General features: G+C 38.0%; 1 non-coding gene across 1 annotated transcript; it reads right to left on the reverse strand.

Annotated features, from left to right (window-relative positions):
* Positions 1–14,718: 14,718 nt before the first annotated feature.
* LOC113001584 (small nucleolar RNA R71) lies at positions 14,719–14,825 on the reverse strand. Its single transcript, XR_003266978.1, has one exon. It is a non-coding gene; the product is annotated as a small nucleolar RNA R71 (small nucleolar RNA).
* Between the last annotated feature and the right edge of the window lie 10,518 nt (positions 14,826–25,343).

Genomic DNA, 25,343 nt, shown 5'->3' on the forward strand with positions numbered 1-25,343 from the left:
TCCAGCAGCCTTGATGAGGTCCATGATCTCCTTGCAATCCAAGGCATCTCTTCCCAGTTCTCTTTCTAAGGCAAGTCTGCGTTGATATACAAATTTCCACCTTTCAACATTGCCAATGGAGTGGAATGAGATGTTGTCCAATGGTGCATCAGGGACATTTCCAGGCACCTTTTTCCCTGATTTCTTGGCCCTCTTGATGTCGGGAACATCTAGTTCGACATCATCATCAGAATCAGATGAGGAAATTTCTTTCCTCTTCTTGGAAGAGATTGCAACTTTGCTCCATCTGGATGTGGTCGGTGTGATTGGAGTGCTCTTCTTCTGTGCCATAGTTTTAATTCGTCCAGACCTAGTAATGGGGGTTTTTCCCTTTCTGCTTTGTAATCTTTCTGCAATGCCAGGTGCCAACTTGTTGGCAATGGGTTCCTCATCAGATTCTACTTCTTCTAGGTCAATGAGGTCACCTGGAGCAGGTTCTGGTGCCCTTGGTGCAGGGGTCTCCTCTGTGGCTTGATCCTCTTCCTCTGTTGAGTCCTCTTTACTGGATGAAGAGAGGACTTCAGCATTTGGGGTGGAAGATGTTGGAACATCTTTATCAGCATCAGGGACAGAAGCATTTTTCAAAATGCTACTCACAATACTGCGGATCTTCTTATCCATCTCCGGGTCTACTTCCCTAGGACTTGTTGCAAGGCTAGGGTTTTCGGAAATCTTCACTCCCTGTTGTCTTTTGGGGACCAGTTTCTCAGGAACAGGGGCTTGACCAGGAATCATTTGTATGGGTTGGATATGGAATTCAGGTTGTTCCTGGTTTGATGGTGCTTTGGTGGATGATGGAGATGATGGTACAGAGGGTGAACCAGGAGCTGAAGTTTCTTTTGGTGAGGTAGCCATGGAGAAGCAGAGCTTTTGGAGTGGTTTCGTGAATATCTGAGAGGTGTTGAGGAATGCTGATGAAAACGAGATTGCTACTAAAATATGAGTTTGAATGAGGAATGTAGAGGGACGTGTGAAGCAACGGTCGAATTTGTTTTGGCCCAGTAGAGAACGCGCTATTAACGTTTGAGCACGTTCAGATAACAGTAATTGCTATAAATCCTCTAGCAGACAAATGCCCAGCTTGCCCCTCAGTTTTTCAAACTGATTTGCATCCAATGCCTTTGTGAAAATATCTGCTATTTGTTCCTCAGTGTCAACATGCTCCAGTGTGATAACTTTATCATCAACAAGATCTCTAATATAGTGATGTCTAATGTCAATGTGCTTGGTTCTGCTGTGTTGAACAAGATTTTTAGAAATATTAATAGCACTCAAGTTGTCACAGTACAATGTCATGACATCTTGTTCGACATTGTACTCCTTGAGCATCTGCTTCATCCAAACTAGTTGTGAACAGCTGCTTCCTGCTGCAATATACTCTGCTTCTGCAGTAGATAGGGACACACAGTTCTGCTTCTTGCTGAACCATGAAATAAGATTGGTTCCCAAATAGAAACATCCACCAGAAGTGCTTTTTCTGTCATCTGCACTTCCAGCCCAATCAGCATCACAATACCCAACCAGCATTGAATCTGAACAATGACAGTACATAATCCCATAGTCACTGGTGCCATTTACATATTTCAGAATTCTCTTTACTTGATTCAAGTGACTTATCTTAGGATTGGCTTGATATCTTGCACAAACACCTACTGCATAGGTGATGTCAGGTCTGCTAGCTGTTAAATATAGTAAGCTCCCAATCATGCTTCTGTACAGACTTTGATCAACACTGGTGCCAGCTTCATCTTTTGACAGCTTCAAGTGAGTAGGTGCAGGTGTTCTTTTATGGCTGGCATTTTCCATCCCAAACTTCTTGACAATGTTCTTTGCATACTTGCTTTGTGAGAGGAATATGGAGTCTTCCATCTGCTTCACTTGGAGTCCCAGAAAATAAGTCAGCTCTCCAACAAGACTCATCTCAAATTCAGATTGCATCTGTTGGACAAAATGTCGAAGCATCTCATTCGACATCCCTCCAAACACAATGTCATCAACATATATCTGTGCTATCATCAAGTTTTCAGCATCTTGTTTGACAAAGAGAGTCTCGTCAATTCCTCCCTTCCTATACCCTTGCTGGGTAAGGAAATCTGTTATCATCAGACCGACATACAGAAAGTCCTTTCCTCTGCTTCTTGAGATAAGTGGGACATTCGGCTTTGATGTGTCCATAGCCTTCACACCCATGGCATTGAATTCCTTTGCTGTGACTGGGCTTTTCATCTGACCTTTTCTGGTATTCACTACCTTTCCTGATGTCGAAAGGGATGTTCCGGACATGTGGTTTCTGCCTCCTGTCCATTCTGTTCAGCACTTTGTTGAACTGTTTTCCAAGGAGCACAACTGCGTTAGTCAGTCCTTCATCAGTATCCAGGTCATACTCATCTTCTTCTCCTTCATCATTGGACACGAACGCCAGATTCTTGCTCTTCTTTTCAGTCCTATCCGAGAGTCCTAGCTCAAAGGTTTGAAGGGAACCAATGAGTTCATCTACTCTCATGTTGCAAATGTCTTGGGCCTCCTCTATTGCAGTGACTTTCATGTCAAATCTCTTAGGCAAGGATCTGAGGATCTTTCTCACCAGCTTTTCATCTGTCATCCTTTCTCCCAAGGCAGTGCAAGCATTGGCAATTTCAAGAATGTTCATGTGGAAGTCATGAATACATTCTTCCTCCTTCATCTTCAGATTTTCGAATTTTGTAGCCAATAGTTGCAATCTGGACATCTTCACTTTGGAGGTTCCTTCATGAGTGGTTTTCAGGATCTCCCATGCATCCTTGGCCACTGTGCATGTGTTGATCAGTCTGAAGATATTCTTGTCAACTCCATTGAATAGGGCATTCAAGGCTTTGGAGTTTCCAAGTGCCAATTCGTCTTCTTCTTTTGTCCAGTCTTCTTCTGGCTTCAATCCATCAGTGGGCTTTCCTTCTGTGTCTAGCATCTTGGGATGTTCCCAGCCTTTGATGACAGCTTTCCAGGTTCTGCTATCCAGTGATTTGAGGAAGGCCACCATCCTTGCTTTCCAGTATTCATAGTTGGTTCCATCCAGAATTGGTGGTCTGTTCACTGGTCCTCCTTCTTTCTCCATGTTCATCAGAATTTATCTCCCTAGATCTCACTCAGTGATTTCGAGTGCCTGCTCTGATACCAATTGAAATTCTGATACCGATGACAGATGTCGTACCGGATGTCACGACATCACGCTTCAGAACATGCAGATTATATTTGAGAGTATGAACAGATTAAACAAGTAAATAACACAAGAGAATTGTTAACCCAGTTCGGTACAACGTCACCTACATTTGGGGGCTACCAAGCCAGGGAGGAAATCCACTAAAATAGTGTTAGTTCGAAGATCTAACAGCCACTGTTTACAACCTTCTCACCTAACCACTACCCGTGCAACCTCTACCTAAGAGCCACTCTTAGATATGAGAACCCCTCTCACTCCCTCTCAACCACTCTCTCGTGTTTACAATTAAATCAAATACACACCAGAGATTGCTCTCTGAACAATAGAGATCAACTCTACACACTCAGGTCCAACACTTGATGTTAGGGTAACACCAAGGTGGCTCACAAAACACTCAAGTCCCAAAACTCACAAAATAACTCTTCAATCTCGGACTTGGTCAAGAAAACTCGTGCAGCCTTCATGTTTATATAGCAGTGTGCGTATCTGGGCTGTAACAACTTGTGCTGGATGAGATCTATCATTCTCCTGAAAAATCTGCACTTAAAGATCTAAAAGATAAAGTTTGATCTTTTAGTTTTTATCTTTAATCTCTAATCCCTGAACGAACTATTCAAGTTTGTAATTCGAACTTTAATTATCTTTTAATTCGTTCCCAAAGATAGATCGTCTAATCTGTTGCTAACTGCACAATAATCTGTTAAAGATATAACAGATTTATGTGTCCAGTATTTTCGGGCAGGATGTCCTGGACATTGTATCCGACATCGTGGATCCTGCAGCTTCAATTCTTCATTTGACCTTTTATCTTGCCTTGTGCCTTGTGGAGCCCAATCTGATTCCTTGACATAACGTTGGACATCATGTGCAGCAACTCCAGCTTTCCTTCATTGTCTAAGTGCTTATGTTTTAACAAAATCTTAGCCAATCTTTTAAAACTCAGTAGAGCTAAGCACTAACAGGGACTTTTAACATTTTGCGAATATTTTGTGAGAGCTTCTCTCTGGGTTCCTTGTTGAATCAATCTCAGACTTATCAAAGTAATTCTTGTGGCATCTACCCTGACTTATCTTCCCTCTCTAGAAGTGGCATCATCCAAAGCCTGTGACCTGTATCAAGCAATCCGCTCCTAGTAAGGATCACATCATTACTTCATCTTCACTTCCACTAGTGGAAGGGGAAAAGTAGTCTCCTCTTGACTACAATAAATGTCTTGACCCCTCATAATCATGGTTTTCTTTGTAGGGCATTAAGAGGGAATGTGACCTTTCCCAGGACATTTGAAGCATTTAATATTGCTAGTCTTTGCTTGGAAACTAGTCTTAGGGGTGGATTTCTCTATGGTCTTACTTCCTGGGTTTTGAAGGTGCAGCCCCCAAAATTCATTGGGCTTGGTCTTTCCTTGGATAAAAGTGAAAGCCATAAGATTTTGTGGAAGGCTTTCTTTTAAGTTGTTGCTCCACTCTTAGACAAAGTTGGACTAGCTCATTTAGGTCCCTATATGGAAGGAGTTCAACATTGTCCCTCACTTTCATATTAAGCCCACTAAGGAACCTAGATATGCTTGTTCTTTCCTCCTCCCTTAGTCCAGCTATTAAATAGAGTAGTTCTATTTGTTGTCTATATTCTTCAACACTCATACTCCCTTGTCTAAGCCTTTGGAGCTTGTCCATAAGCTCCCTTTTATAGTAAGAGGGAATGTGCCTCTTCTTAAGGGCACTCTTAAGATCATTCCAATACTCTACTGGAGGATCCCCATGAATCCTTCATTCCCTAACAAGGGAAGTCCACCTATAGAAGGCATAACCTTGAAATCTAAGGGTAGCCAATGGAACTTTTCTCTCTTCGCTAATATGATGGCAAGCAAAGAGTTGTTCAACCTTCGTTTCCCAATCTAAGTATGTCTCAACATTATCTTTTCCATGGAAATATGGGAGGCTAATGTTAACCTCTTGAGGCCTTCTATCCTTTTCTCTTATTTGGGAATGATGTTTAGTATGTGACCTATGGCACCCTCTATAATAGTCACTAAGTTCTTCACTTAAACTCTTACAAGAGTCATGACTACAATACGAGGCATGTTTTTCTCTTTTCATTTCTTTCATTATTTTTCTTCTTTCTTCCTCTCTCATTTTCTCTCTTTCATCTTGACTTATTTCTTCCACTCTTTTTTATATTTTTTCTTTTCTCTCTTGTTTTTCTTTCCTCAATTTAAGGGATCACAACTCATCTAATATCTTATACAAGGGTTCCTTAAAAGTAAAACCTTCACCATTAACACTAGATGAAGAATGAAGACTCATGTTGGTTCCTAAGTTGTGGTTCTTTCTTATTGGGGGTTTGAAAACAAAAGGTAAAAGAAACTATGGTTGAAACTAGCCAAAATAAAAACTAAAATAGGTGTGAAAGATAAGGTAAAAACTAATTGGTAAAAAGCAAGCTATCTAGGCAGTTTGACAATGGAAGGTAAAGGAAATTTAAAGCAAGCTAGACAATTTCCTATCTGAAGGCTTGGATGACCTTTTGGAGGTCCCAACTAGCTCTTCACTTAGTCTACACGGTTTACACTAAGCTATTACACACAAATAGAGGTTTGGGTGGTCTCTTGGAGACTCCCAATACACCCCTAGAGAATGTCCAAATACAAGGAATTGCAATAGAAAAAAAAAATCAGCACTCAATAGTTCTATTACAACAAATTTAACAAAGCAATTCAGGTCTTCAAATTTTTCTTCAATGCTTGTTTTTTTTCTCAAGTGTTTCACTCAAAATTTGGTGAGGCTTTGGTTGCTTCAAATCCAATGGTGCTCATAGGATGGTTAACCTCCAAGACTAAAAAATATTCCTTCAAGCAACACACCAATTTCCTCTTCCAATCCTTATTGTAGGCAACATTTAAACAAAAAAAAAGACAAGCAAGAAACCAAAAGATGAAATGAAAGCTAAACCAAAAGGAAATTTAAAGTGACATTAATTCAATGTGATTCAAGAAAAAACAAAGCAAAAGGACAGCACCACAAGCCAAGGTGGAACACAAACGAAGTCCTAGAATGACACTAGATTAGATTGACAAATTAAAAACAAGACTCAAAGCAAAATTCTAGTTATGTCAATTTAGCAACACATCTAAAATATTAAAAAAACTCCAAGGAGTCAAATAGGCTTGTAATACAACTCAAAATAATGAACAATTTTCAAGCTAATCAAGTATACACATTTTTCGTTGTGATTCTGGACGTGTATTTTGATGTTAATCTTTATCACCTTTTCTTGCTCATTTCTTTTTCTTTTTTGTTCATTCTTTTTCCATTGTTTTCTCCCAGATGTCAATTTTATCCATTTAAAATTTCATCTAAAAAATCAAAGTATTCAAGCCATGGTGGAGTTAAGAATACAGTGTGCCAAAACTGACACCAACCAGAATTTCAACCTAGAAATGTGAAGAGTAGTGTTTATGTTGCTTAAAGCTTGGATAGTTACAATTTGTATTTGCTTATGCTCAATTGTCATGAATAACACAATTCAAGAGAGCTTAAGACTTATTTTGATTCAAAAATCCAGCCACAACTCAGCACCACAACTTAATTTCTTCATAGGCATCATATAGGAAACTTAGAAAACAAAAAAAAGTTCAACAAGACTACTTCTAGGAATTGATTTAGAACATGCTATGAACTAAATAACATGCATGAATTAGACTCAAAATTCAAATGATAGGTGAAGAATTTGAAGAATACATGAACAAATGTATCTAGAATTCAATCAACAAAATCAAAATTGAACACAAACTTAGAACATAATGTGACAATTATTATGACTAAACATGACTCCAAGACAACATGAATGAAGTTATTTACACTTAGATTTTTGTGTTTTCTTTTCTAATCAATATTTTGCAATAAAATTGAGATCTAAAGGTTCAGCACAAGATTATGAATGAAAAATGATAGAATCTAGAATCAACACAAAAACATGATTCATGAGTAGATTAATAAAATTTGAACCATAGAAATGCAAGAACAAGTGTAGATCTAAAATTTAATCGGTTTATTTTTTTGAATCTACTCTAACCAGCACCAAACCACAAGACAATGGAAGAGATACATGCAGAAGAAGATGAAGAACAAGGAATTAAAGTGAATTGACCAAACAAAAAGATAGAGGAAGTAAAAGGACATCACCAAGATGAAGATGCTCTGATACCACATGATGTAGCTCCATGTGGAGCTTGTAGGCCTCAGATCTTCTTTATCAATAGAGCTCTTTGCTTCTTGAAGATCAACATCAGCGGAATGGAGAAGAAGGAAAAGTGATTGGAGATTCCACTTCTAGGAGAAAATGAGTCAAGAACAAGCTCACCACCATAGGAAGCCATGGATAAGAGCTTAAAGGTAGGAGAAGATGAGTGAAGGGAGAGGGAGAGAAGGGGCACAAAATTTATGCCTCAAATGAGGTCTGAACATTGAAGTGTAATTTCTTAAATGATCAAAGTTGAAAAAATGCACACTCAAGGCCTCTATTTATAGTCTAAGTGTTACACAAAATTGGAGGGAAATTTGAATTTCTATTCAAATTTCACTAGAATTTAAATTTGAATTTGTGGAGCCAAATTTGGAGTCAAAATTTCACTAATTAATTAGTGAATTTCAGCTATGGTTCAGCCCACTAATCCAAGATCAAGTCCAAGATTCTCCACTAAGTGTGCTTCGGTGTCACGAGGCATGTAAAACATGAAAGACATACACAAAGTGTGACTATATGATGTGACAATGGGGTATAGCAAGCAAATGCTCACCTCCCCCTTAGGCTGGACCAAAATTTAATTGGATTGGGCTTCTCCCAATTCAATTAAATTTCTCTCCCAACACACACATCAAATAATGCACTTAACGCATGTGAAATTACAAAACTACCCCTAATACAAAAACTAGTCTAGGTGCCCTAAAATACAAGGGCTAAAAAATCGTACAATACTTGGGTACCCTCCCTACACTATGGAGCCCTAAATACAAGGCCCTAAAATAATGAAATCCTAATCTAATATGTACAAAGATAAGTGGGCTCATATTTAGCCCATGGGCCCAAAATCTACCCTAAGGCTCATGAGAACCCTAGGGCCTTCTCCTACATCTCTGGTCCAATCTTCTTGGAGTCTTCTATTCAATACCCTTGGGGGGTAGGATTGCATCACCAGTGGATTCACGGTTCTTCCTCAACTGCAACCTCTTTATTCATTAATAGGACTTTTGTAACTCTTCAGATGGGGAGAAGAGAAACTATATGTGACGGCTCAGTGACCATAGTCTTCTTATAGTGTGTTAACCTAATAGGGTTCCCATTATCCCCTACTGGGCCAAAACTAACATATGCTCATTTAAGTCCATATCATCTGATTTAGTTGCCTAACGGGCTCACTTAATTTTATCACATAAAATAAAATCCACTAATGATAAATAACTAATATAATTGTCTTACAATATTAACCCACATTAATTATTAGAATAGAAAATTCCAACAATCTGCCACTTAAGTTTTATAGCTCAATTTGAATTGCCCAAAGCATGCAGGAAGTGAGATCAAAACTAAATGCACGAGCAGGTCTTCACCAAGCTTTAGCTTTAGTGCTTTCAGGTTTGATGCCAAGTTAGACATTTTCATTATGTACTCCTTTATATAATTTCCCTTCCCTTTTTTTAACCAAAAATAAATAAATAAATAAACAAAAATTGCATGTGCAAAAACTTCCTTATATATATTATGAACAGTAGCCATGAAGAGAAGTTGTTCACAAAACCAAATAATGATGCCAAAAAACAAAATACACTCGGATTTAAATCAAATATCCAATATTACAATATCTGAAATTACCGACAATTAATATGTGTTGTTACAAAAAAAAATTGGGTTCATATAACCAAAGCAATCCAGGTAAAATTAGAATCAAATAACTTTAAATCCCAATAATCTAACAGTAATGGTGGCTCTGATACTACTTGTTGAAATTTTAAGGGATCCTTTAAAATACCAATAACCACCAGAAACACATTACGTTAGATTATCAAGACGAGATTTAGGAATACCTGGATAACATAATTATTGATCAAACAAATGTAGTGGAATATGAATCCGTAGGTGATTTATGATCTATGCGCTCTTTTTAGGATCTGTTACGGAATGTTGTAGAGACAACGGATAACCGGCTAACAGCATAACCAGTGGTTTCATGGTTCTTCCTCAACCACAACGTCTTTATTCCTTAATAGGACCTTCGTAACTCTTCAGATGGGGAGAAGAGAAACTACATGTGGTGGCTCAGTATATTGGGAGACCATAGTCTTCTTATAGTGTGTAAACCTAATAGGGTTCCCATTATCCCCTACTGGGCCATCATTGACATCTACTCATTTAAGTTTATATCATCTGATTTAGTTGTCTAAGAGGCTCACTTAATTTGATCACATAAAATAAAACCCACTAATGATAAATAACTAATATAATTATCTTATAATATTAGCCCACATTAATAATTAGTGGAATAGAAAATTCCAATAGCTCACCCAACAAGTTATGAATTTCATTTATTACTAGATTTTATACACTTTATGTGGTCAATGAATTTTTGGCGATAAAAATTTGAGAGTGAATAGTGCCAAAGGTACAAAAAATTAAATATTATTTTATGATAATATTTGAAATGTCTATTATAACAGAAAGAGAAACTTGCTTCTTTTTCGAAACCTTTTGGAACCACCGTTGCAAGAAAGAGAAATAAGGTAAGGTTACAAATGTTTTTTCATGTATATATATATATATATATATATATATATATATATATATAGAGAGAGAGAGAGAGAGAGAGAGAGAGAAGGATCCACTTACCCTAAGTTAGACTTACAGCTTATTCTCACTATTTATTTTTTTGAAATCTAATGATTAGTAACTCCTTTAAAGTTACTCTATGACTTTGGCTTCCAAGGCATTTTTTGGAAGGTTACCTCTAGTAAGGTAATGATGTAAGCTCCATTGGAGCTTGTAGGCCTAGGATCTTCTTCATCAATGGATTCCTTTTCTTCTTGGAAGATGAATGGCAGTGGAATGGAGAAAGGAAGAGAGAGAGGAGACACCACTTCAAGGAAAAGATGAGTCTAGAAGAAGCTCACAACCATAGGAGGCCATGGATAAGAGCTTGGAGGAAGAAGGAGATGAATGAGGAGAGAGGGAGAGAAGAGCACGAAATTTTGTGCTCTAAATGAGCTTTGAAATCTGAAGTTTAATATTCAAATTATCAAAGTTGAAAAAAATGCACACACATGACCTCTATTTATAGCCTAAGAGTCACACAAAATTGGAGGGCAATTTGAATTTCAATTCAAATTTCACTTGAATTTGAAATTGAAGTTGTGGAGCCAAAATTTCACTAATTATGATTAGTGAATTTTAGTTATGGTTCAGCCCACTAATCCAAGATCAATTCCAAGATTCTCCACTAAGTATGCTTAGGTGTCATGAGGCATGTAAAGCATGAAGGACATGCACAAAGTGTGACTATATGATGTGACAATGGGGTGTAGTAAGCAAATGCTCACCTCCCCCTCTAAAATTTAATTGGATTGGGCTTCTACCAATTCAATTAAATTTATTTCCAACCACACACATCAAATATTCACTTAGTGCATGTGAAATTACAAAACTACCCCTAATACAAAAACTAGTCTCGGTGCCCAAAAATACAAGGGATGAAAAATCCTATATTTCTAGGGTACCCTACCTACAATATGGAGCCCTAAATACAAGGACCAAATATAATGACATCCTAGTCTAATATGTACAAAGATAAGTGGGCTCATACTTAGCCCATGGGCCCGAAATCTACCCTAAGGCTCATGAGAACCCTAGGACCTTCTCTTACATCTTTGGCCCAATCTTCATGGAGTCTTCTATCCAATGCCCTTGGAGGGTAGGATTGCATCATTCCCTCCCCCTTGAAAAGGATTTGACCTCAAATCCCGAGGTTCGTGAAACTCATTAATTCTTTCCTTAACACCTGTAAAAAGAATAATAACATATGTATTAGTGATGTTGGGTATGTTAGAGTACGGTAAGGACTGAAAACCCCTTTCCTGGCCATCTTCTCATAAGAGAATATAGTTCCTCACCAACTCAATGAGTGGTGCTACAAGTATAGAAAAATATGGGAAAAACCTTTTGTAAAAGTTTGTTAAGATATTGAAGCCCCAAATTTCCCTTATACTTGGTGGAGTAGGCCACTCAGGAATGACCTTTATTCTCTTAGGGTCCATGGGAAGCCCTTGATCACTATTTAAAAAGTTAAGGAAAGTAATGGAATAAAACATACATTTTTTTGTGTTTTCATATTGACTATTCCTACCAAAAAGTATGACAAACCTAAGGTGTCCCATATGAGTACCTAAGTTTGTATTGAAACTAAAAATAAGAACAAACCTACCTAATGGATCCCTATGTACACACACCATGAAGATGTTGGGTGCACGAGTGATTTTACAAAAGAAGGTTGCACCATTCAAAACATTCATCGTACCACCTATTTTATGGACTTGGTTCCTAATAATACCTATTTTGGGCACCAACAAAGCACAAGGATTCAAGCTCTTGCAAACCAAACCCTCATCCAACAACTTCTTTACTTGAGGAATAAACTCAAGCCCAAGAGGTGTGGCAATGCTAGCAAGTGTCTTTTTACAAAAGAGAAAATGTGGAGGTTGTCTAAGAGGGAAAGTTTCTTTAATGTTTGTCTTTATTGTAAAATAAGTTTCCTTCTTAGCTAAACTCTTGGAGGAGACACTTACCGCCTTAGACTTCTCTTTAACCACTAATGGTTGTCCTTCTTCTTGGGGGTAGATTTCGTCACTAGATTTTTCCCCTTTTGCTTCTTCACTTTCACTAGAGGAAGGTGAAGTAGTAGCCTCATCTTGGCTACTAAAAATGTCTTGGCCCCTTATAATCATGGTTTTTGTGGTGGGGCATTGAGAAGTAATGTGTCCTATTCCAAGACTTTTAAAGCACTTTATAGAGCTAGTTTTCTCTTGCATACTAGCCTTAGGGGCTTGCTTTTCTATTGTCTTCCCCTTATCATCTTTGGGCTTAAAAGGTGTCACCCCTAAGATGCTTTGACCTTGGTCTTTCTTTGGGCAAGAGTGAGAGCCATAAGATTTTGAAGTAGACTTCTTTTTAAGTTGTTGCTTTACCCTTATTTCCCAATCGAAGTTAGCCTCTACATTGTCCTTCCCATGGAAGTATGGGAGGTTAATGTTAGCCTCTTGAGGCTTTCTTTCCTTTTCTCTTCTATGGGAGTGAGGTCTAAGATGTGACCTATGCCTTTCTTCATAATAGTCACGAAGTTCTTCACTTAGGCTCTTGCAAGTGTTATGACTACTATAGGAGGCATGTTTTTCTCTTTTCATTTCTTTCATTATTTTTCTTCTTTCTTCCTCTCTTATTTTCTTTCTTTCATCTTGACTTATTTCTTCCACTCTTTTTTTTTCCTTTTTCTTTTCTCTCTTATTTTTCTTTCCACAACTTAAGGGATCTCAACTCATCTAATATCTTATACAAGGGGTCCTTAGGAGTAGAACCCTCACCATTAACACTAGATGAAGAATGAAGACTCATGTTGGTTCCTTAGTTATGGTTCTTTCTTGTTGGGGGTTTGAAAACAAAAGGTAAAAGAAACTATGGTTGAAACTAGCCAAAAATAAACACTAAAAGAGGTGTGATAGATAAGGTAAAAATTAATCGGTAAAAGGCTATCTATCTAGGCGGTTTGACAATGGAGGGTAAAGGAAATAAGCTATGAAAGTAAACAAGAAATTAAAGTGCAAGAAATGCAAACTAGGCGGATCCTAAGAGTGTTTGGATGACCTCATTTAAGGTTCCCAACAAAGCACTCACTATCCTAAGGGAAAATTGCCTAAAATTATTACACACAAATGGAAGTAGGGTGACCTAGCGAAGGCTCCCAACTTACTTCCAATGAAAGGCCTTTTTGTTACAAAATTTGAAAGCAAAGCAAATTGCCAATTACAAAATTACAAAGAAAAAAAGTCCTCAATTGTGGTGGCTATTATCTCTTTAGTGTTTCACTCAATTTGGAGTGCTTCTTATTCCAATAGCTCTTAAGGTGGTTGGCCCCTTGCTTCTTGACTCAAATTCTTCAAGATATGGCACCCATCATCCTTCCCAATTCCCTATATGGCAACTCACAAGCAAAGAAATAAAGAGACAAGCAATAACCAAAGAAAAAAATGAAATGAAAGCTAAACCAAGTAGAAACGGATTTTAGCGACCACCCATGCTGAATTATTTGAGATTTTTTGTTTTAGTAGATAGAGTTGTTATTTTTGGCTGAATTTTTTTGTGGAAACTTCTTTTAATCTATATTTTGTGGGAAAAATAGCTAGAGCCTTTAGTTTTTTCAGATTTGAAAGTTCCAAAAAAGTAGCAAATTTTGTGTTTGTCGAAACTTCAAACGACCATAACTTTTGCTCCGGTTATCAGAATCGCAATTATTATATATGTATTTGGGGTAGAAAAAAATTTCCTATGCCGTGACATCCTACAGTAGGCCGGCTGAGGTCTCCATCGTCCAAAAATAGTGATTCTGTCAAAAGTTTTTTATTTTTCAAGTTTTATTCACTTATTTTTCTTAACCTACCATTTTTAGCTTCCATAGTTAGACTTTGAATTTTTTCCTGAAATTTTTTGTGCTATCTTCTCATCATTTTATAAGGTTGCTCACAAAATTTCAAGTCATTTGGATATCATTTGAGGGTAGCTGTAGTTCAAACCTGCACCTTTATTTACATGACAAAGCAACTAGTTGTGCATGCTGAATGTAGTGTATGACTAGAGGAAATCCATCTGACTTACAACCCTTTGATCCTGAGATAGATAGGACATTTCATAGATTAGTTAGGCATCATTTTATACCTTTTGATCATTATGAGCATTCCATTACTGGTGAATCTGTGCATTCTGTTATTGGTGATTTTGAACATCCTGATTTTGAGCATTATAATTTTGAGCATTCTGATTCTGAGCATTATGATTTTGAACATTCTGAGAACATGGCACAACCTCCACCCCGTGAGAGGACTCTAAGGGAAATGGCTGCACTTGATTTCACCTACGAAAGCTTGTGCATCCAATACCCTGATGAGGATGTCCCATATGTTCTTAAAACTGGACTAATCCATTTGCTTCCAAAGTTTCATGGCCTTGCAGGTGAAGACCCGCACAAACATTTGAAGGAATTTCATATTGTCTGCTCCACCATGAAACCCCCAGATGTCCAAGAGGATCACATATTTCTGAAGGCTTTTCCTCATTCATTAGAGGGAGTGGCAAAGGACTGGCTGTATTACCTTGCTCCAAGGTCCATCACGAGCTGGGATGACCTGAAGAGAGTATTCTTAGAAAAAATTTTCCCTGCTTCCAGGACCACAGCCATCAGGAAGGATATCTCAGGTATTAGACAACTCAGTGGAGAGAGCCTGTATGAATACTGGGAGAGATTTAAAAAACTATGTGCCAGTTGCCCTCACCATCAGATTTCAGAGCAGCTGCTTCTCCAATATTTTTATGAAGGACTCAGTAATATGAAGAGAAGTATGATAGATGCTGCCAGTGGTGGAGCCCTTGGAGACATGACTCCTGCTGAAGCCAGAAATTTAATTGAGAAGATGGCTTCCAACTCCCAGCAGTTTAGTGCCAGAAATGATACGATAGTCATTAGAGGAGTGCATGAGGTAGCTACAAACTCAGCTGCATCATCTGAAACTAAGAAGCTTGAAGGCAAATTGGATGCATTGGTTAACTTGGTAACCCAGATGGCCTTGAACCAAAAATCTGTACCTGTTGCAAAGGTCTGTGGTTTGTGCTCCTCTGCTGACCACCATATAGACCTTTGCCCTTCCATGCAGCAACCTGGAGCAATTGAGCAGCCTGAACCTTATGCTGCGAATATTTACAATAGACCTCCTCAACCTCAGCAGCAAAATCAACCACAGCAGAACAATTATGACCTCTCCAGTAACAGATACAACCCTGGATGGAGGAATCACCCTAATCTCAGATGGTCTAGCCCTCAGCAACAACAACAGCAGCATGCTCCTTCCTTCTAAAATGCTGCTGGCCCAAGCAGACCATACATTCCTCCACCAATCCAACAACAGCAACAGCCCTAGAAACAGCCAACAGTTGAGACCCCTCCACAACCTTCCCTCAAAGAACTTGTGAGGCAAATGACTATGCAGAACATGCAGTTTCAACAAGAGACCAGAGCCTTCATTCAAAGCTTAACCAATCAGATGGGACAATTGGCTACACAATTGAATCAACAACAGTCCCAAAATTCTGACAAGCTGCCTTCTCAAGCTGTCCAAAATCCTAAAAATGTCAGTGACATTTCATTGAGGTCGGGAAAGCAGTGTCAAGGACCTCAACCCGTAGCACCTTCCTCATCTGCAAATGAACCTGCCCAACTTCACTCTAACCCAGAAAAAGGTAATGACAAAAATTTACCTAACAATTTCTGTGCAGGTGAATCTTCCACTGGTAATTCTGATTTGCAGAAGCAGCACATCCTTCCTCTTCCATTCCCTCCAAGAGCAGTTTCCAACAAAAAAATGGAAGAGGCAGAGAAAGAGATCTTGGAAACATTCAGAAAAGTAGAGGTAAACATACCTCTGCTGGATGCAATAAAGCAAATTCCAAGATATGCCAAATTCTTAAAGGAGCTGCGAACTAATAAGAGGAAGCTTAAAGGAAGTGAACGAATTAGCATGGGCAGAAATGTCTCCGCATTGATTGGTAAATCTGTTCCTCAAATTCCTGAAAAATGAAAAGATCCAGGTACATTTAGCATACCTTGTATTATAGGGAATAGTAAGTTTGACAATGCCATGCTAGATTTAGGAGCTTCTGTTAGTGTTATGCCTCTGTCTATTTTTAATTCTTTATCTCTAGGTCCCTTGCAGTCAACTGATGTGGTAATTCATTTAGCTAATAGAAGTGTTGCCTATCCTGTTGGTTTCATAGAAGATGTCTTAGTTAGAGTTGGTGAACTGATTTTCCCTGTTGATTTTTATATTTTGAATATGGAGGATGGATTTTCTCAAGGATCAGTTCCCATCATTCTAGGCAGACCCTTTATGAAAACTGCTAGAACTAAGATAGATGTTTATGCAGGCACACTATCCATGGAGTTTGGTGATATAACTGTTCATTTTAATATTCTGGATGCTATGAAATACCCATCTGAAGATCTTTCTATATTTCGTGCTGAAATTATTGACCATGTTGTTGATGAATACATGACTGATCTTTACTCTAATCTGCATGCCTCTCACTCTTCATGCATTGAGTCTGAAATTGTACTTGATCATATGTCTGAATTTGATGCTGAGAGTGAATCTGAGAGTGATATTGATTGCATGTCTGGTGGTGGTGTTTTACCTCTCGAGATTGATTTTATAGAGTCAGATAGGACTAACCATGTTTCAGGAAGTACACATACCTCTAACTTTCTTTATGAGGTAAAGGCTGAGAAACCAACTCCTTCTACCACTATCCAACCGACCACACCAGAATTGAAGCCTCTGCCATCAAATTTAAAATACGCTTACTTGGATGATAGCAAGAGTTTTCTAGTGATTATATCTGCCTCCCTTGCTGATGAGCAAGAGGAGAAGTTGTTGTCTGTTCTCAAGAAGCATAAGAAGGCTATAGGCTGGACCCTGGCGGACATTCCTGGTATTAGCCCATCCACATGTATGCATCGAATAAATTTAGAGGATGGAGCTAAACCAGTAAGACAACCACAGAGAAGACTCAACCCGGTGATTCTTGATGGAGTGAAGAAGGAGATAACCAAGCTTTTGCAAGCTGGAATCATTTATCCTATCTCCGACAGCCAATGGGTGAGTCCTGTCCAAGTAGTCCCGAAGAAGATCGGCCTCACAGTGATCAAAAATGAGAAGGAGGAGCTGATTCCTACTCGGGTGCAGAACAGTTGGAGAGTCTGCATTGACTATAGGAGGCTGAACCAAGTTACCAAAAAGGACCATTTTCCCCTGCCATTCATTGACCAGATGCTTGAGCGCCTGGCAGGTAAATCTCACTACTATTTCCTTGATGGTTTTTCTGGTTATATGCAAATTACTATTGCTCTTGAGGATCAGGAAAAGACCACATTCACCTGCCCCTTCGGCACTTTTGCCTATAAGAGGATGCCTTTCGGCCTGTGCAATGCCCCTGGTACCTTCCAGCGGTGCATGATTAGTATTTTCAGTGACTTCTTAGAAAATTGCATAGAGGTGTTCATGGATGATTTCACTGTGTATGGATCCTCTTTTGATGGTTGTCTGGATAGTTTGGAAAAAGTTTTGAATAGATGCATTGAAACTAACCTTGTTCTAAATTTTGAAAAATGTCATTTTATGGTTGAGCAAGGTATAGTTTTAGGCCACATTATTTCCAATAAGGGTATTGAAGTAGATCCTGCAAAAATTTCTGTTATTTCACAATTGCCTTACCCCTCTTGTGTGCGAGAGGTGCGATCTTTTCTTGGTCATGCAGGATTCTACAGGCGCTTTATAAGGGATTTTAGCAAAGTAGCCCTTCCACTGTCCAACTTGTTGCAAAAGGAGGTGGAGTTTAACTTTAATGACAGATGCAAAGAGACTTTTGATTGCCTCAAAAGAGCGCTGACTACCACCCCCATCATCCAGGCACCCGATTGGACAGCCCCTTTTGAGCTTATGTGTGATGCATCAAATTATGCATTGGGGGTTGTCCTTGCTCAGAAAATTGATAAATTGCCCAGGGTGATATATTATGCTTCTAGGACTTTAGATGCTGCCCAAGCGAATTGTACTACTACTGAGAAAGAGCTTCTAGCCATAGTTTTTGCTCTTGAAAAATTTCGATCTTATTTGCTTGGTACCCGCATTATTGTTTATACTGACCATGCAGCTCTAAAGTACTTGTTGAAGAAGGCTGATTCTAAGCCTAGGTTGATCCGATGGATGCTCTGGCTCCAAGAGTTTGACTTGGAGATCCGTGATAGGAGCGGAGTATAAAATCTAGTTGCTGATCATTTGAGTCGGATCGAACGTGTATCAAATGCGGATTCACCCATTCGGGATGATTTCCCGGATGATCATTTGTATATACTGTATAGTATTTCTGACTCTCTTTCTACTCCCTGGTTTGCTAACATTGTCAATTATTTAGTTGCCTCTGTTTTTCCTCCCTTAGCATCTAAGGCCCTAGAAGATAAAATTAAAAGTGATGCTAAGCATTTTATTTGGGATGACCCCTACTTGTGGAAATTGTGCAGTGATCAGGTAATTAGACGATGCATTCCAGATCATGAGACTGACTCAGTCCTGCAGTTCTGTCATTCTTCCGCACCGGGAGGTCATCTGGGTGTTCAAAGGATAGCTCGCAAAGTGCTTGATTGTGGTTTTTATTGGCCCACCATCTTTAAAGATGCGTGGAAGATCTGCAGCACTTGTGAGCAGTGTCAGAGAGCAAGAAATACACTTACATGGCAACAACAAATGCCTCAGCAACCTATGCTATTCTGTGAGGTGTTTGATGTCTGGGGTATAGATTTCATGGGCCCTTTTCCTGTCTCTTTTGGTTATGTTTACATTCTCCTTGCAGTTGACTATGTTTCAAAATGGGTGGAAGCCAAGCCCACTAGAACTAATGATGCTAAAGTTGTTGCAGACTTTGTCAGGTCTAATCTGTTTTGCAGGTTTGGAGTACCTAAAGCAATTGTTAGTGATCAAGGAACCCATTTTTGCAACAGAACAATGCATGCCCTACTTAAAAAGTACGGGGTGGTACACAGGGTATCCACACCATACCACCCCCAGACCAATGGACAGGCAGAAATTTCTAACCGAGAAATCAAGAGAATTTTAGAGAAGATTGTGCAGCCAAGCAGGAAAGATTGGAGTACCAGGCTTGATGATGCTCTCTGGGCACATCGGACTGCCTACAAAGCACCCATAGGAATGTCTCCTTATCGGGTTGTCTTTGGAAAGGCATGTCATCTTCCAGTGGAAATTGAGCACAAAGCATACTGGGCAGTGAAGACTTGCAACTTCTCTATGGATCAAGCTGGTGAGGAAAGAAAGTTGCAATTGAGTGAGTTAGATGAAATCCGCCTAGAAGCCTACGAGAATGCCAAGTTCTACAAAGAAAAGACCAAGAAGTTCCATGATAGCATGATAGTTAAGAAGGACTTCATGGTTGGGCAAAAAGTGCTATTGTATAATTCTAGGCTTAGACTCATGAGTGGTAAGTTGAGGTCTAAGTGGATTGGTCCTTTTGTTGTTACTAATGTTTTTCCTTATGGTACAGTTGAGATCAAAAGCGACTCCACAAACAATAGCTTCAAGGTCAACGGACATCGACTTAAGCCATTCCTCACGAACCCTTCTTTAGTGGACGTAGTGGTGGAAGAGACTTCCTTACTCCACCCTACTCTTCCTCCACCATGACTTAGGGAGTTCTTCTTATCCTATCTCCTTCTTTGCTTTTATTACACTTGTCCAATTCTATTGATGGTTTAATTGTTTTAATCTTTTAATTGTGCTACCTCCCCCGCCAATGTGTTGTTTAAGTATGGGGGGGGGGGGGGGGAAGTGTTCATTGGTTTTGCTAGTTTTGTTGGTTTTGTTAATATTTTAGTTGTGTTAATTTGTTAATGTTGTTAGTTTCGTCGGATTTTTAGTTTAATATTTTGGGTCAATTTTGTGTGCATGTACGACTTTGCATGTTTTTCTTTGAATTATAGGATATGTTCAAGAAATGGGTAATTGTTTTGAAAATAAAAGTTCTTGACATTTTGTGACTTGAAATCCTTGATTCTCCTCTACATGCCATGATAGTTTTGAAAGCTCAATTTGAAAGTGATGAGTTTACCTTTGTGAGAATTTGAGCCATCCATCATCATAATCATTTGGTGTGTTTTGCCCCATTGATTGCTTGCACAATAGCCTTGGCTTGATTCTTGTTGATGCTTCCTAATTCACATGCATATTTGGAAATGATTGAGGCAATTTTGTTCTTATAAGCTTCTAGCCAAATGGACTTACCTTGAATTAATTCCTTTGATAGCCCTTTTGAGCCTTGTTTCCCTTTCCTTTTTTTGAAGCTCACTACAAGCCTTAAATGAAAAACCATGATATCACCATATCCTTAAGGAATTTTGGAGCTTTGGAATTGTTTTGGGAATGAGTGTGGGGGGGTTTTGTTTCATTGGATAACTTGTTTTGTTGGCTATGCTTCATGATGTATTTTGGGCCATACTTGATGTACATTGCATATTGGTTAAATGTTGGACATGGTGAATATGATGCTGTTTCTCAAAGGCTACAGAGTAAAAAAAAAAATTATTAAAAAAAAATCGAAAAAGAAAAAGAAAAGCAGTAAAGTTGTGTGAATAAGATAATAAATGACAAAAGAATGATGAGACTCTTGGTTCTACTCTTGGTTCTGCTCCCCGGCAACGGCGCCAAATTTGATCGAGGCCGTACCCGAAACAAATAAACATGAAAATGCAGTAACTAGGAAGTGATCCTAGGTCATTTCCCAGCGAGCAATGACAAACCAAATGTTCATAATATACTTGTGCAGTAACAGTAACGATTGGGGGGGGGGGTTGTTTGTTTTGTGATTAAAGAGCAGAACAAGTAAACTGGAATATGAAACTACTAATATTAAAAATGGGTTGTTTCCTCTGATTCAGAAGCCATTCTCTTATCCTGGGTTATGGAGAATTCATCCCTAACAGTCAACCACTTAATCCAACCTTATTTCAATTTACTAAGCGAAAATCAACTTAGGGTTGTCAATACGTGATTAGGCACCACATACACCAGTTAGCCCTTCGTCCATTAAGCATGAACGCCAGTTAGGCTCAGAGGCAATTAATCGAACACGAAGCGTGCACTGATTAATGTTCACGAATTTGGGATAACTGGTGAAGGGAAAACTGCCAGGAAACCACATTACAAACGAAACCTCAAAGAGAGTTGGGCTTCGTCCCCAAAAGGAAACAACACCAAAAAAACTAGCCTTCCATAGATTCAAACAGAAAAGCAAATGAAACATGAAGCAGAAACGCAAATGAACAGAAACGTAAATGAACAGAAATGTAAAATGAAACAGAAACGTAAATGAAAGTAGAAGAAGAAGCAAGAACGAAATTGTAATTAGAAGCAGAAAACGGAAAATTGCATTAAGAACGAAAACAGTAGCCTTAGAATAGAAAAACATAGAAACCTAAAACAAAAGCTCTGAATAATAAAATAGCATAACAGAATAGCCTTGCACGAATCCCAAGGCTGCTATTTAAAAAGAGTCACTCAAAGTCACTGGGCCCTATTACAATACTCTGGCCCAAAACAAAATAAACACTGAACAACATAAAATAAAATTGTGAAATTTCCTAATTAGAAATTAACTAAGGTAAGCGCTGCTTTATTTGCCCTCTTCAAGTCCATAACCAAAATCCGGATTAAGCCCAATGTTTCATTAATTCCTGAAATTATATTAAAAACATCAAATTAGCTAAATGAGCACAAATAATAAAACTGCCTGATTAATTGACAATTAAGACCAATCAGTAATTAAAATGGTGCAAAAAGGGTTTAGAAAATAGAAGAAAATGATGGCACATCAGGGATGTTGTAGTAAATGGTCCTTACATTCCTAAAGTTGTTGTTGTTGATGGAAAAGAGGTAGAAAAAGACTTTAATTCTTGGACATGAGAAGAAAATAGGCATGTTCAATATAATGATAGAGCTAAAAATATTCTTGCCACCACTTTAACACTTCATAAGTTTTATCCTGGCTCTCAATGTGCAAAAGCCAAAGAAATTAGGGAAATCTTAGAAGTCACTCATGAAGGTACTATGGAGTCAAAAGGGCAAGTAATAACACTCTCATTCAAAAATACAAAATGTTTAGAATGTTGCTGGAAAAAAAATGTTTTCGATGTGCAAAAGCATTTTACACATGTGGTGAATCATTTGTTGGCTCTTGGAAAAAAAAAACATTTGAAAGAGAGGAGCTGAATGTAAAAGTTCTAAAAAGTCTCAATAGAACTTGGCAATCCAAAATTACAACGATATTGGAATCTAAAGATTTAAGTACAATGAAGGTAGCTACACTTTTGCTAAGATAAGAGAGTTTGAGTTAGAGCTTGGAAGACTCAAGGATGAAGAAGAAGGGATTAACCTTAAAGACGAGCACTAAGACAAGCACTTCACATTATGAAGCTAGTGATGAAGACCCTTCAAAAAATTCAGATAATGAAAATCTAAATTTTCTTGTCAAGAAGTTCTCCAAGTTCACGAAGAAGAAAGGAAAGAACAAAGGGAACTTCAAAAGAAGTGCACAAAGAAAAGTGACTCCACTCCCATAATTTACACATGGTCACATAAAAGAGGATTGTCCAACCTACCACAAGAAACAACAATGAGGTGATAAGAAGCAAAAGAATTCATTTAAGAAGAGAATAGCATAAAAAGCATGGGATGATGATGATGCTAGTTCTTCAAGTGACTCAAGTGAGGAAGAAGTAAACTCGTGTCTCATGGCCGACATTGATTAGGATGAGACCAAAAGTAATGTAAGTGACTTTTCTTCCAAATCTAACATAAACTGTGACAATCTAGTTGATGCATTCAAAGAGTAACATCAAGAAGCACAAAGAATCACCTTTGTGAACAAGAATTTAAAAGGTCAAGTTAGATGGCATAATGAGGGCTCCATTTGTAAATGTAAATCTAGCAATATTGCTTCTAGCTCAAATTGTGAAAAATGCAAGCATCTTCAATGAAAAATTGATTATCTTGCAAAGACACTTGCAAAGCTCACAAGTGGAAGAACAAACTTATATGTCATATTGAGTTCTCAAAAGTGTGTCATGAGTAGGGTTGGACTTAGGTATGGTTTAGGGAGAAAACAAAAGACTTATAAGAGTTTCTTTAACTTATCTACACCTTCCACCTCATCTTTCATTTCGTGTCACTATTGCATGTATAAAGGTCATATCTCTTCATCATGTTTCATTAAAAGATATGGTGTTCCAAGCATAAAGCATTAGTGGATTCCCAAAGGAAACAAAAAAGAATACTAACCCAAAAGGACCCAGCATTAATTGGGTACCTCAATCTTCTCCCTGAAATTGTTTTATAGGGATGCCTTAAAGTCAAACACTCAATGAATGTGGTATTTGGATAGCTGATGTTGAAGGCATATGACCAAAGACAAATCCAATTTGTCTCTCTAACAAAAAAAAAACAAGAAGGATTTGTTACCTATGGTAACAACAACAAAAGGAATATTCTAGGTTATGGTAATGAAAGTTTAAAAGTTCTAGCAACCTTGAGGAGACTAGACCATTGATGTTGGAGAAGCAAATTGTTGATACAAGTCAACAATCTACAAAGGAGCTGCCCAAAGAATGGAGAACCTTTAGGTACTTTATCACTTGACAACATAATAGGTGATATAAATAAAAGGAAAGCACTTTATGGACTTCAGCAAGCCCTAGATCTTGGTATGATAGATTGAGTAATTCCTTACTTGAACATAAATTTGAAAGAGGTAAGGTTGACACTACCTTGTTCATTAAGAAAACTAAAAAGAACATCTTACTAGTTCAAATTTATGTTGATGGTATTATTTTTGGAGCCACAAATGATGCCTTGTGCAAAGAGTTTGCTAAGACAATGAAGGGAGAGTTTGAAATGTCCAGGATGGGAGAGTTATCCTACTCCTTAGGACTCCAAATAAAGCAGTTAGAAAGTGATATCTTCATCAACCAATCTAAGTATTGTATTGACTTGCTTAAGAAGTTTGGTATAGAGAAGTCCAAAAAGTCATCAACACCTATGGCTACCATGTTGTACCTTGACCACATTCCTTTGAGATGTGACAACACAAGTGCAATAAACTTGACCAAAAATCTAGTCATGCATTCTAGAACTAAGCATATATAAATAAGATATTGTTTCATTAGAGATCTTGTGCTTAAAGGAGATTGTCGTATAGAGTTTGTAGATACAACCAACCAACTAGCTGACATCATTACAAAACCTTTGCCTAGGGATAGATTCTACACCATTGGAAATGAACTAGGCATTCTACATGAAGAATATCTAGTATAACATGCATATGCATTCATGTGTATGTTTTTTAATCTTATGTCTTGTTTCTTTTCTTCTTGTATAATGTTTATGTATGTCTAGCCTAGCCTAGTTTGTGTTTGTTGGTGTATGACTTGTATGTCTTGAGTGTAAATAATATTAGTTTTGTGTCATAAGTGCTTTCTATTCGCACTTAGTTAATTTTATCAACAAATAATCGACTATTTCTTGTTGTGCTTGAAGTTGAAAAACTTCAAAAGCACAAAATGGTCGACTATTTCAAGTGAATAATCGACTATCTTGCATATAGAAAATTTCTAGCTTCAAAGATAGTTGACTATTTCAAGTGACTAATCAACCAAATGGTTTTGGGAACATATGTTGTCTTAGATAGAATTGATTATTTCCCCAAAACAATCGACTATTTATACTAGACAACTTTCTGTGTGGTTTTTCTACACAAAATAGTCAATTAGGCTCTTGTTTTAGTCGATTATTTTGTCCGTTTTGTGTTCTGAAAATTGTGTCTTTTTGTTTTGCGTGCAAAACTTAACCCCCTAATCACACCCCTTTCCCATGACCATAAACACTCATAACCTCTCAGAAGCACTCAAAACCCCTATAAAAACTCTATCCACTCATTCCCAACCTTCACACTTCAATATCTATCTTTCTCTCAAATATCTTATCTCTAAAACCCTCTTCCTCACCAAACTCAATCCTTCTCATCATGTCTTCATCCAACCCTAACAAGAGGTCAAAGAGATCTACTGTTAAGGCATCAAAGAAGAAAGAGAAGAAGCTCAGCCTTGTTGCTAATGTTGAAGGGTAGCTGTCAGATGAAAAGGACAATGTTGATTATTGGATGATAGACGATAGAGATAGGGTGGACAACA

Source organism: Glycine max, chromosome 4 (genome assembly GCF_000004515.6).
Source record: "Glycine max cultivar Williams 82 chromosome 4, Glycine_max_v4.0, whole genome shotgun sequence".
Taxonomy (NCBI): domain Eukaryota; kingdom Viridiplantae; phylum Streptophyta; class Magnoliopsida; order Fabales; family Fabaceae; genus Glycine; species Glycine max.